General features: G+C 48.8%; 1 non-coding gene across 1 annotated transcript; it reads right to left on the bottom strand.

The window, feature by feature from the left end:
* Positions 1-11695: 11695 nt before the first annotated feature.
* TRNAR-UCU (transfer RNA arginine (anticodon UCU)) lies at positions 11696-11768 on the bottom strand. The gene has a single exon. It is a non-coding gene; the product is annotated as a tRNA-Arg (tRNA).
* Positions 11769-12044: the final 276 nt, after the last annotated feature.

The following is a 12044-nucleotide window of genomic DNA, read 5'->3' as shown; positions in this document are numbered from 1 at the left end:
ACTCAAACAAGACAAAACAAAAACAATCATTAAAAGCAAACAACAACACTGCCTGCTTATTGCATGCTTACAAGAAAACTTTTCAATTCAATGCCATCATGGTCAATAAGACCAGGAACACACATAGACATTTCCTAAACACCTAAATACTAAAAAATTGATTTCTAAAAGGACAGTCTTAACCACATACTCCTCAGCTGCACACCCAGCAGAACAGGCGCAAGCTTCGTGCCCATGGGGAACATTTTCAAACAGCTGCTTCCACCCTCCTCAAACTAAGGGACAAAAGTCTAAAACCAACCACCCCTTTCGCTGAAGCCCAATTCACCCGCTTTGGGACGCAGGGTATCAGAGGTGGTTGCATGTGGCTGTTTGCAGACACACCTCTCCTGATTAGCATACAGCGCCCTTTGGAGTCAATCAAACCCTCTCACTTTTACTTCCCCAATCTGCCACTTTTCTTACAGGCTCTCATGTGACAGGTATCAGGCACAGAGGACTCTGACAGGTTAGTTCCTTCTGGACAGCTGTGCAGGTGATGTAAAAGGAAAGTAGAGAGGCACTGAAATCAACAGGCACCAATTGAAATGAAAACAAAAAAGCAGTCAAGTAGCACTTTAAAGACTAACAAAATAATTTATGAGATGAGCTTCGGTGGGACAGACCCACTTCTTCAGACCAGAGCCAGCCCAGAACAGACTCAATATTTTAGACACAGAGAACCAAAAACAGTAATCAAGGTTGACAAATCAGAAAAAAATTATCAATGTGAGCAAATCAGAGAGCAGAGGGGCAGGGCGGGGTGAGGGTCAAGAATTAGATTAAACCAAGTATGCAAAAGAGCCCCTATAATGTCCCAGAAAATTCGCATCCTCATTGAAACCAAGTGTTACTGTGTCAAATTTGAATATGAAAGAGAGTTCAGCAGTTTCTCTTTCCAAAGCAGACTGAAAATTCTTCTTCAATAAGACGCAAACTCTTCAGTCATTAACAGAATGGCCCACTCCATTAAAATGTAGACTGACTGTTTGTGCATCAGGAGTGTTTTGATGTCTGTTTTGTGCCCATTAACTCTTTGTCGCAGAGAGCTTGAAGTCTGTCCAATATACAAAGCACCCGGGCATTGTTGGCACAGGATGGCATAAATGATGTTAGCAGAGGAACATGAGAATGTGCCTGTGATTATGTGAATAATCTGGTTAGGTCCAGTGATGGTATCTCCAGAATAGATATGTGGATAAAGCTGGCAGTGGGCTTTGTTAAAGGGAAAAGTCCCAGAACTGGTGTTCCTGCGGGATAGACTGTGGATATTGGTCAGAATCCTCGTAAGGTTGGGAAGTTGTCTGGAGAAGAGAACAGGCCTGTCACCAAGGGCCTTCTGGAGTGTGGCATTCCAATTAAGGATAGGTTGTAAGTCTTTGACAATGCATTGCAGTGGTTTGAGTTGGGGGCTGTAGGTGATGACCCGTGGTGTTCTATTCTTGGCTTTTTTGGGCCTGTCTTGGAGTTGCTGGTCTCTGGGTATTTGTCTGGTCCTGTAAATTTTTTTTTTTTTTTTATTTCTCCTGGTGGGTAGTCCAAGTTTACGAATATTTTGTAGAGATCTTGTAGTTTTTGGTCTCTGTCGGTTGGATCAGAGCAAATGCAATTGTATCTCAGGGCTTGACTGTAAACAATGGCTCTCGTTATGTGTGCAGGATGGAAGCTAGAAGCGTGTAGGTAAGTACAGCGATCAGCGGGTTTCCGGTACAGTGTGGTACTGATCAGACCATCCTTGATTAGTACTGTAGTGTCCAGGAAATGTATCTCTTGCATGGAGTAATTGAGGCATAAGTTGAAGGTGGGGTGTAGATTTTAAAAGTCTCTGTGGAATTCTTCTAGAGTCTCTATACCATGAATCCAAATCATAAAGATGTCATCAAGGTATCTTAAGTAGAGGAGGGTTAATAGGGGATGAGAGCTGAGGAATCATTGTCACTTCCACAGCTAGGTGAGTGCAGGGCAGCTGACGTTAACCTAATGGTGTAATATAGAAAAGGTCTTAGTCTCACTTCCCAGGTGGTGTTTCCAATTCAGCCGAAGCTGGTGGTGGTGGTCATATTTGGCTAAAATCAAGGCAACTCATCTTTTAGGCTCTTGTAGACCCAGCTCAGTCATCCTGATGCTCATGGTCTTCCAGCCCCAAATGGTGAAAGCCTGGTCTGTGCCCTTTGCCTTGGGCTGTAAATATTATTTATTAAACAATGATCCGGCTCTTTCTGACCAAACCCAATCTGATGAGGCCATTTTTCAGGGTTGGGATGAAAATGGTGTTGGATCCCAGGAGCTGGGGGTCAATGTTCCCTCTGACCTTTTCCATCCAGGTGTGGAATGCATTTTTATGCACACTTGGGTGTGAGCAAATGTGCACCATCAGTAGAAACAAGAAACCGAGCTGGGGATGCTCTGCTAATGGGCTGGGGAGCTTTGGAAACTCTGCTGAGCCCTCACACGAGCCCACAGCTTACAGGGAACACTGACGGCGGCTGCAGCACAAAGATGGAACTTGCTCAAGTAGGTGATTTTTCTCCCCAAGTCTCTTTTTTTAAGGCACCGAAAAGGGAACGGTGGCTGGGACCCCCCAGTCATTTGTTTGCCAACTAGGCCTGATTTGGGACAGAACAATTTTGGTGACTTAACGTGGAGTCTTGGCCAGGGGCCTGAGACAGGGGAGCGTAAGAGGGGGAGCAGCAGAAGGCGCTGCTGGAGAGGTGCCAGTGGGTGCACTGCGGTTTGGTGGCAGTGAAGTGAGTTCGCTGGGTGTTTGCTGTTTGATGCTGATTGCAGGTGATTTCTGTGATGGTGTCAGGTGGGATTGTGTGTCTGGGAGGTTTTGATCCCTTGTTCCCTTGGTTGCCTTTGATCATCCTGAGGCTCAGCCTGCCCCTGTGTGGCTAAGGAGGGGGAAGGCCTGAGCTGGGTGAGCAGCTTTAAAAGCCAGAGGCAGAGCAATAGGGGAGGGATGGAAACAGGGAAGTGTAAAAGGGAGTTTGATGGGATCAAATTAATGCCTTTGGCTCTTTCCGAGCCCCTTGATGCTATTGAAATCTCCACAGCAGTTCCCATCCCCTGTGTGAGCAGAGAGGGACTCAGCCTGTTTTCTTTTCTCCCTTCCCTTCCACACCCCCAGGGCACTGCAGGAACAACAGACACGTGTGTGTCTCCCTCCCCTTCCCGTGGCATCCTTCTGGCCACAGGCTGAGACCAGCCAACTAACCCAAGGCTTGACTACCACCAGGTGGGGCTGGTGACACAGCTCCTGTGCTGCATTACAGAGCTGGTATTCATGCAGTTCTCAGAGCAGAGAAGAGAAGCCTGGTGCAGATGGTGGGTGTTGGCCCCTTGACTGTGTGGTCACACTGCCAGAGTGGGAGGTTCACATCTGAATTCTGCCTCACTCTTGCCCCTGCTCTAACAGAAATTCAAAGCAACCGCTGGTGCGCTGTTCGGTGAGGCATTGAATCAAGGCCAGTTCAGCATGTGGAGAAAGCCACTCGCCTCAGGAAGGGGATTTGAACCCAACTTTCCTTCTGGAGGCCAGAACATCCAGGGAAAGGAAAGACAGTATCTTACATCTGGAACCTTAGACCACGCAGTCATCTCGACACTGCTGGAAAGAATGCTCTTGAGCCACTAATTTTCTTTAATATTTTATGGGTCAGGCAGACAGTTTCCATACACAACTGTAGCACAACTCTTTCAATACCAAACAGCCATTCTCCAGCACAGCAGGTTTTTAGACACAGTCACCGTGACCTAATGCTGGGATGTGCTTTGACATTAGCTGAAAAGAAATGGATGAAGGAGAAACTGCCAGTTTCCCACCCTGAGGGCTGGAATTCTTCTATCATCATCTCTGCAAGATAGGTGGCAACCAAGCACCCAAGTGATGGGAGCTGTTATTGGCTCCTATTGTCCCCCATCCTTAGATATTAAAGTTTCATGAAAGGAAAAAAAAAAACAATGAGGAAGGAGGCAGAGCTCTTAAGGATTCTTCCAGAAATGAGCTGGCCCCACAGAAGAGGAAGCAGGACTGTTTCTACCTGGCTTAGAACAAGCGACTAGTTACAAGTTAGACCCATGTGCTAACCACGACACTGCAGAAAATACACACTGGCATTTTGGTGCTTTTCTGAAGTGTTCTCGGGAGCCAGTGCATCAGCAAGTTTCCCTTCGAAGAACGGGCAAGCAAAGGGCACGAAGAACTTCTAAAAACTTCATCAGTAGCAGTGGTGCAACAGCTTCTCCAATTCGCCTTTTTCACAAGGAGGAGAAACAGAGACAAACCCTCCAACCAACGATGTTCATATCTGCTCAATGTTTCCTGCAACCGCCCAGGGACCCCTTCAACAAACCAGGACAGCAAAATGCAAGACCCTCAATGGATTCTCTTCTTGCCATTGGTTGCACCCACAGCACTTAGGAGAGGCAGACGTGGTGTTCCCAGGCTCCAGCCCCAGTGCACAGGAGGTCCAGCAGCACAGTCACAGCCCTGCCAGGCCCAGGAGAGGGAGCAGATGGAAACAAGCCTTAAAGGCAGAGTGCAGCTTGTAAGCTGGGGGAGAAAAGAGTCAGTTATACACAAGCAGCCGGTCCTCTGGTGTAAAGCACAGAGCTCAGGACTCTGCCTCTTGCAATCTGAGTTAAACTCCTCAGTAGGACTGCCTCAGTGTCCCTTCCTCACAGCAGTGCAGGCTTTTTCCACCTTTACTGCTCTACCCAGCTCTAAGCCCGTGCACAGGTAATGGCGTACAAGCTGCCTGCTTCAGTGACTGCTCCGCTCCCGTCCCCAGCATGTGCAAAAGCTTTCTCCCAATAGCATGTATGTTCCAAACTGTTCAGCGGGTCACCATCATGCCTGCCCTGCAGACAGCCACAGACACCCCAGCCAGGCCGCCACCTCCCCTCTGGGAGCCCCAGGTTTATTTAACACAACCCATCACCTTCCCCTTCTCAATGACACTTTTCCCATCACACTTTTGAACTCTCCATCTCTTGTTCTTGTGTAAGTGAGTCGGGTGAGCACCGAGCTCCACATTTCTCACCGGCCTCTGGATAATCATAGCTCATGTATATGCCCAGTGCACAGCTGGAGCGAATGCAGAAAGCCCTGAAGCTGCAGAGCACTGAAGGGGGACAGTCAGCTGGGGAAAAGTTTTCTTCTCTCCTCCTTGGGCAGGTGAGGATAGAAATGAAGAGAAGAAAATCCTCTGCCACACTCCAAAGAGGATGGAATTATCCATTTGTACTGTCTTTGCTTCCACCAAATCGGAGAACAAGAACAGCCGTGTGCTACCAAAGGCCAAGACACCAGTGCAAGCTGGGAGAGAGCTGCTGTATTGGTTCTTAATCCTGCTGGAAAAGTATAACAAGTGGGGTTCTGTAGGGATCTGTTCTAGGACCGGTTCTGTTCAATATCTTCATCAACGATTTACATATTGGCATAGAAAGTACACTTATTATGTTTGCAGATGATACCAAGCTGGGAGGGGTTGCAGCTGCTTTGGAGGATAGGGTCATAATTCAAAATGATCTGGATAAATTGGAGAAATGGGCTGAGGTAAACAGGATGAAGTTTAATAAGGACAAATGCAAAGTGCTCCACTTGGGAAGGAACAATCAGTTTCACACATACAAAATGGGGGAGACTGTCTAGGAATGACTACAGCAGAAAGGGATCTAGGGGTTCTAGTGGGCCACAAGCTTAATATGAGTCAACAGTGTGATGCTGTTGCAAAAAAAGCAAACATGATTCTGGGATGCATAAACAGGCGTGTTGTGAACAAGACACAAGAAGTCATTCTCCCGCTCTCCTCTGCGCTGGTTAGGCCTCAGCTCAAGTATTGTGTCCAGTTCTGGGCACCGCAGTTCAAGAAAGATGTGGAGAAATTGGAAAGGCTCAAGAAAAGAGCAACAAGAATGACCAAAGGTCTAGAGAACATGACCTATGAAGAAAGGCTGAAAGAACTGGGCTTGTTCAGTTCGGAAAAAAGAAGATTAAGGGGAGACATGATAGCGGTGTTCAGGTATCTAAAAGGATGTTATAAGGAGGAGGGAGAAAACTTGTACTTGTTAACCTCTGAGGATAGAACAAGAGGCAATGGGCTTAAACTGCAGCGAGGGAGGTGTAGGTTGGACATTAGGAAAAAGTTCCTTACTGTCAGGGTGGTCAGACACTGGAATAAATTGCCAAGGGAGGTTGTGTAATCCCCATCTCTGGAGATATTTAAGAACAGGTTAGGTAGATGTGTATCAGGGATGGTCTAGGACAGTGATTGGTCCTGCCATGAGGGCAGGGGACTGGACTCAGTGACCTCTCAAGGTCCCTTCCTGTCCTAGCACTCTATGATTCTGTGATCAATAGATGCCAGTAAATATCCATTTCACTCCAGAAACTGAAATTCCAGTTTGGAATTACTGAAGGGCACGGACAGGGCCCAGAGGGATGAGGCAACGGGAGCCCTTGGCAGAGTTGGATGTCAGGCTGTGGAGTTCTGAGGGTTCCAGATTTGCTCTAGACAGTTTTGGTTTTAACGGTTACAAAGTTTGGAGTTTGGAATGGGTGTCTGCTGCCGTTCAGTAACTACTGTCTGAGCACCGTATTGTTTCACCTCCTACCATGCAGAGCTTCCCACGGCTCTGCCCATTGAAATGGATAAAACCTTTGCAGCTGGGAGCGTGTCAGGAGATAAATGTAAAATACTGTAAATATTAATTCTGTCAGAACTATGGATTAAATTCACTGAATTCTGCCTAGGGCTGAATATCACCCCTTAGACACACCCAGTTCTGGCACCTTATCAGGAGTGGGGGATTCTGGTGTCCAGGTGCAGCCCCAGTGACCTGCCACAGCAGCACAAGTGGCAGATTGCAGGCTGGGCCCCCAAGTATGGTCGGCTTTTCCCCAAAGCCCCCAGGGCTGCAATGACACCAGCTGACTCTGCCCACTCCAGCCAAGAGCCGAGTCAGTTCCGGGAAGGGGAATGCCCAGTATTTGCTGCAGGCCGGGCCTAGTCTGAACTGAGGAAGCTGAAACTAGCCCTGTTCCCCAGCCCAGAGGGAGCCAGGGACGCAGTGAGCCCTATGAAAAGTCTCCAGGAGGAAGCGACGTGTCCCATCTGTCTGGAGCATTTCAAGGACCCCGTGATTACAGAGCGTGGGTACAACTTCTGCCCAGCCTGCCTCAGCCAGTGCTGCGGGGGGCCTGATCCAGCCACCTCGTGCCCTCAGTGCAGAGAGAGTGTGTGGCAGAGACACCTCCGGCCCAACAGGCAGCTGCAAACGTAGCGGAACTGCTCAGAGGGCTGAGTTTGCTGGCAGTGAAGGGAGCCGGAGGGGACGGGGTGTGTGGGGAGCACCAGGAGGCTCTGAAACTGTTCTGTGAAGGGGATCAAAGCCCCATCTGTGTGGTCTGTGACGGACCCTGGGCTCACCGCGCTCACACGGTGCTGCCCACAGAGGAGGCTGCCCAGGAGCACAAGGGCGGGAAATTCAGTCTTACATTTAAATCGAATCACTGGCTAATGTGATTGGCACTTTCCTGACACACTCGTCATTCAGCCCGTGAAGCCTTCCTGGCACAGGAGAGGCTGTAAGGAAATAACGGATCTCTCAGTGCGGGAACAGAGGCAAACTCTCCAGTGTCAAAGGAGAGCTGGTGTGGGGCACTTCCTGTGAGGTACTAAACCCTTCTGCAGGGCAGCCCCCGCTGGGGAACTGGAGCCACTTGGGACCGAGGGGAAGGGGTTAACGGACAGTGAGGCTAACTCATAAGGCATGGGGGGGTGGTTTACGCCAGAGTGCTGCCTTTGGGCTGGAGGAGAGGGAATTGGGAACTGGAGTTGCTATCAGTGATTTATATCATAGAATTTCCTGCTATTACCTGTGTTTCCATCTCAGTAGTTGTGAGAGACCCTGAGGAGACCTGGACTTTGTGCAACACACTTATACATGCTTGACTCCAGCTGCTGGGTAGCAGAATGTGAGGTGTATTGGTGTAGTGACTGCTACCTCTGGTAGATAGTAAGAAGGCTTCCACCCCTCCTCCCTGTGTCATGGGTTCACATCCCATCCTAGGCAGTTTCTTTCCTGCCTTGATATTGATTGTCTCAGCCAATACAGCAGGTCTCTCCCAGCTTGCATTGACGTCTTGGCCTTTGGTAGCACACGGCTGTTCTTGTTCTCCGATTTGGTAGAAGCAGAGACAGTACAAATTGTGAGGGGCACAATTCTCGCCAGGCACATAAAAGAATGAAAAGTTCCTGGAGGAGAGCTGTCTTGGTGGCTGTTAGCCTGAGCAGCCAGGGATGGAAACCTATGGATGAAACAGCTCTTATAACAGACACACCCGGGCTACGTCTACACGTGAAGCCTACATCGAAGTAGCCTATTTCGATGTGGCGACATCAAAATAGGCTATTTCGATGAATAACGTCTACACGTCCTCCAGGGCTGCCAACGTCGATGTTCAACATCGAAATAGGCGCAGCGAGGGAACCACATCGAAATAGGCCCAGTGAATTCACAGGGTAACTGACATCCTCTCTGCACACACATTTACAAAGTGTGCAGACACCATGCGGCTGAATATGACACATTTGAAAGACTCTGAATGATCATCTGCCAAAACACGAGCAAGCTGCAGACTTTTGCAGTTCACAAAACCATCCCTGTTGCATGTACAGCACCATCACATCGAGCTCAGCAAATCTGTGAGGGCCCAGGCCCAGGCCCAGCAGCACAGAGGATACCAAGAACCCACACCTGACTCCCTGCCAGCCCCAACACGTGGGCCTGCCCAGCTTTGCTGGTGTTTGGATCCTGTAAGGCACCAGGGTGAGCTCAGCTTGTGCTGGGTTGAGTCACACAGACCAGGCAGGTCAAGGGGCCATGAAGGACTAAGCCCAGCATCACCAGTCCATCCAGCTCAGAGTGTGTGAGTCTCACTCGAGGCAGGAGGGAGTGTGGGGAAGGTTTGGGAGGTGAGGTCAGGTGCAGTGGGTGTGAGAAGTGATGATTGTTCTTCCTCCACAGCTGGGTTTGCTTTGCAAGGCCGAGTGTTGCTCAGAGAGCAAAAAGTCTTGAGTTGAACTCCCTGATGCTGCCCCCAAAGAGTGTGTTTGCTGCTCTCCTTGACTTTGTGTTGTTCCCAACATTTTTCTCCCATTCAGAGTGGTTTGTGACCTGTTCAGAATGTGAAGTTAGTTTCTTCATTTAGACCTGTGAAGACACCTTGGAAATGACCTTGGAAATCAGAAGTTTGATGCAGAACTTCTCAGGGCACTGGCTGTTTGTTCAAACCTGGTCCTGGAGCATATCCCAGCTCCAAATATTTCCTGTGGGGTTTCACCATTGCTTTTTTATGCAGCTCTGTTTTTTAACAGGTGGAGAAGGTTAGTCAAACCAGGTTTATAACTAGGTACCCAAAGCATAGGGAGGCCCAAAAGCACTCAGCCAACTGAGTAAAACAACACCTCTTTTTTCTTGATTTACAATGCTTCAAAACAGGGAGCCCTGTGTCATCAATGTCTTATGCCACTGTGGCGACTGCCCTGTCCCCCACAACAACCCAGAGCATTGGTGAGATCTCACAACTCCCGCACAGAGTGTCAGCTTAAATTGTGATTTTACAACAATATGTTTACAATAGACCAAATCTCATGGCTGACTTGCTACCCATTAGGCTTTGCCTGAAAGGTATCACACATGCACACCTTTGCATTCTTATGCAAACCATCTCTGGGAGACACATTCCTCCCAGCCTCAGGAAATCCCAGCCACAGTAACCTTGCATTCCTGCTGCCACGTTCCCTACACTTCCACTGTACCGACTGATCTGTTAACCGAAGGGAAGGAAGAAACTCAGGCACTGAGCCCAGCCCACCGGCTCAGAAGACAACCAGGCTGAGGCTTACACCAAGCCCTCTTTGCCACACCCAGAAATAGGGATCACTGAGAACCTGTTTTCACCCCCGGTGCAGCCACAGTGCCTGCGGTGCAGTTCAGTCATCTTCTCCACTGGATTTTCCCTTTCTCTGAGAGGCGCGGGGGCTGGCTCCAAGCAGAGTGCTCTGGTGAGTTTTCGTGGGACAGACCCACTTCTTCAGACCACAGCCAGAGCAGAACACACTCAATATTTAAGGCACAGAGAACCAAAAACAGTAATCAAAGCTGACATCTTCAAACTCTCTCAGACAAAGAGTTAATGGGCACAAAATGGACATGAAAACATTCCTGATTCCCAAACTAGTCAGTGTACATTTTAATGGAGTGGGCCATTCTGTTAATGACTTAAGAATTTGCATCTTATTGAAGAATTTTTATTCCGCTTTGGAAAAAGAGACTGCTCAGCTCTCTTTCTTATTCAAATTCAACACATTAACACGTGGTTGGAACCGGGATGCAAATTTTCTGGGATACTACAGTGGCTCTTTTGCATACTTGGCTTCATCTAATTTTTGACTGCCCTCCCGCCCCGCCCCTCTGCTCTCTGATTTGCTGACCTTGATAATAAATTTTTCTGATTTGTCAACCTTGATTACTGTTTTTGGTTCTCTGTGCCTTAAATATTGAGTCTGTTCTGCTGTGGCTGTGGGCTGAAGAAGTGGGTCTGTCCCACGAAAGCTCGCCTCAAAATTATTTTGTTAGTCTTTAAAGTGCTACTTTACTGCTGTTTTGTTCTGGAGAGAGAAAGTTTAATGAAACTCCATTTGTAAAACCACTCTGGAGTGGGGGAGGAAAAGGAGCCGGGGAAGCGGGTTTGTCTTGCAGGGGCCTGAAGATCAATGACTCAAAAGAGAGTGTCTGTCACTTGCGTACAGAGGAACGGCAAAGACCAGGGCAGGAAGAGGAGAGGGCTTGTGCTGCCAGCGGGAGAGAGTTCACTCCATCAGTCTCCTCAGGCTGAGGGCAGGTGGTAACAGGAGCCTCTTGGGTACCCACAGATTTGAGTCTCTTCCTTTCCCACAGTGGCCCATTTTCAGGATCTGCTTTTTCGCAAGCAACCCCTTTCTCCTTCTCCAGAACCCAAATTCTGTCTGACACACGTGGGATGTGGCCACACGAGCCTCTCTTTTGCAGGGGCTATGGGAGTGCGCCACTTCAGAAGATGCTGTGATGTAGGGGGGTATGTGTGTGTGTGTGTGTGTGTGAGTGGCTCACAGAGACTGTGGGGCTCCTGCTGAGGGTAACCTGGTGACCAGTTAACACCTTTGTACTGCAGACAAAGCGGGAGGTGGAGCCCAAGGAGTTTCAATTGAAACTGGGAGTTGGGAGCAGTTCGTCTGGGCTAGGAGGGAGAGAGACAAAGGAGGGGGCAAGGCCCTGGCTCTGGGGGACCCTCAGGGCCTCCTCTTCCCAACACGGATTGGACTGGCTGTCTCTGCCTACTGTACTGACTCTACTGTAAGATGCTGTGTCCTGTCAGCTAATAAACCTGCTGTTCTTCTGCTGAGGGAGAGTCAGTCCTGCCCACGGATGGGGCGCAGAGCTTGGGAAGCCTGAACAGATGCTAATCAGGCAGTGATGTCAGTATGCAACAACTCAATAGCATAAAAACAGCCTCCTGCACTTCAAAAGGACCACTGCTGCAAGGACCCTATCTGATTTACGAAAGCCCCACCTTTGCCTTGCAACTAACAGTAGGGAGACAGGGTTTTACCCCAGATGGGACTTGAACCCACAATTCTTGGCTTAGAAGGCCAATGCCTTATCCATTAGGCCACTGGGGTACTCAGGCAAATGAAAGCAATGAGGGATAAAATTCTCTCTCATAAATGTACGTTTCTTACCTGGGAAGACAAAACATTTGCTCTTTCTTTGTATTTGCTCTTTCTTTGTTGTGATTTTGAGAAACACCCATGGACTAACTCTGCAGGAGCAACAAAGGAGTGACCCACACCCAGCTAGATGTCAAGTTACCATCCCTGGCCATTCACCACTAAGGGACATGTAGGTAACAGAGTCACAGTTCCCGTGAAAGGCAGCTGCTCAATGGGCTCTATGCC

This window comes from Carettochelys insculpta, chromosome 7, assembly GCF_033958435.1.
Source record: "Carettochelys insculpta isolate YL-2023 chromosome 7, ASM3395843v1, whole genome shotgun sequence".
Taxonomy (NCBI): domain Eukaryota; kingdom Metazoa; phylum Chordata; order Testudines; family Carettochelyidae; genus Carettochelys; species Carettochelys insculpta.
The sequence above is the reverse complement of the archived record's forward strand: the minus strand, read 5'-3'. Positions and strand labels throughout refer to the sequence as shown.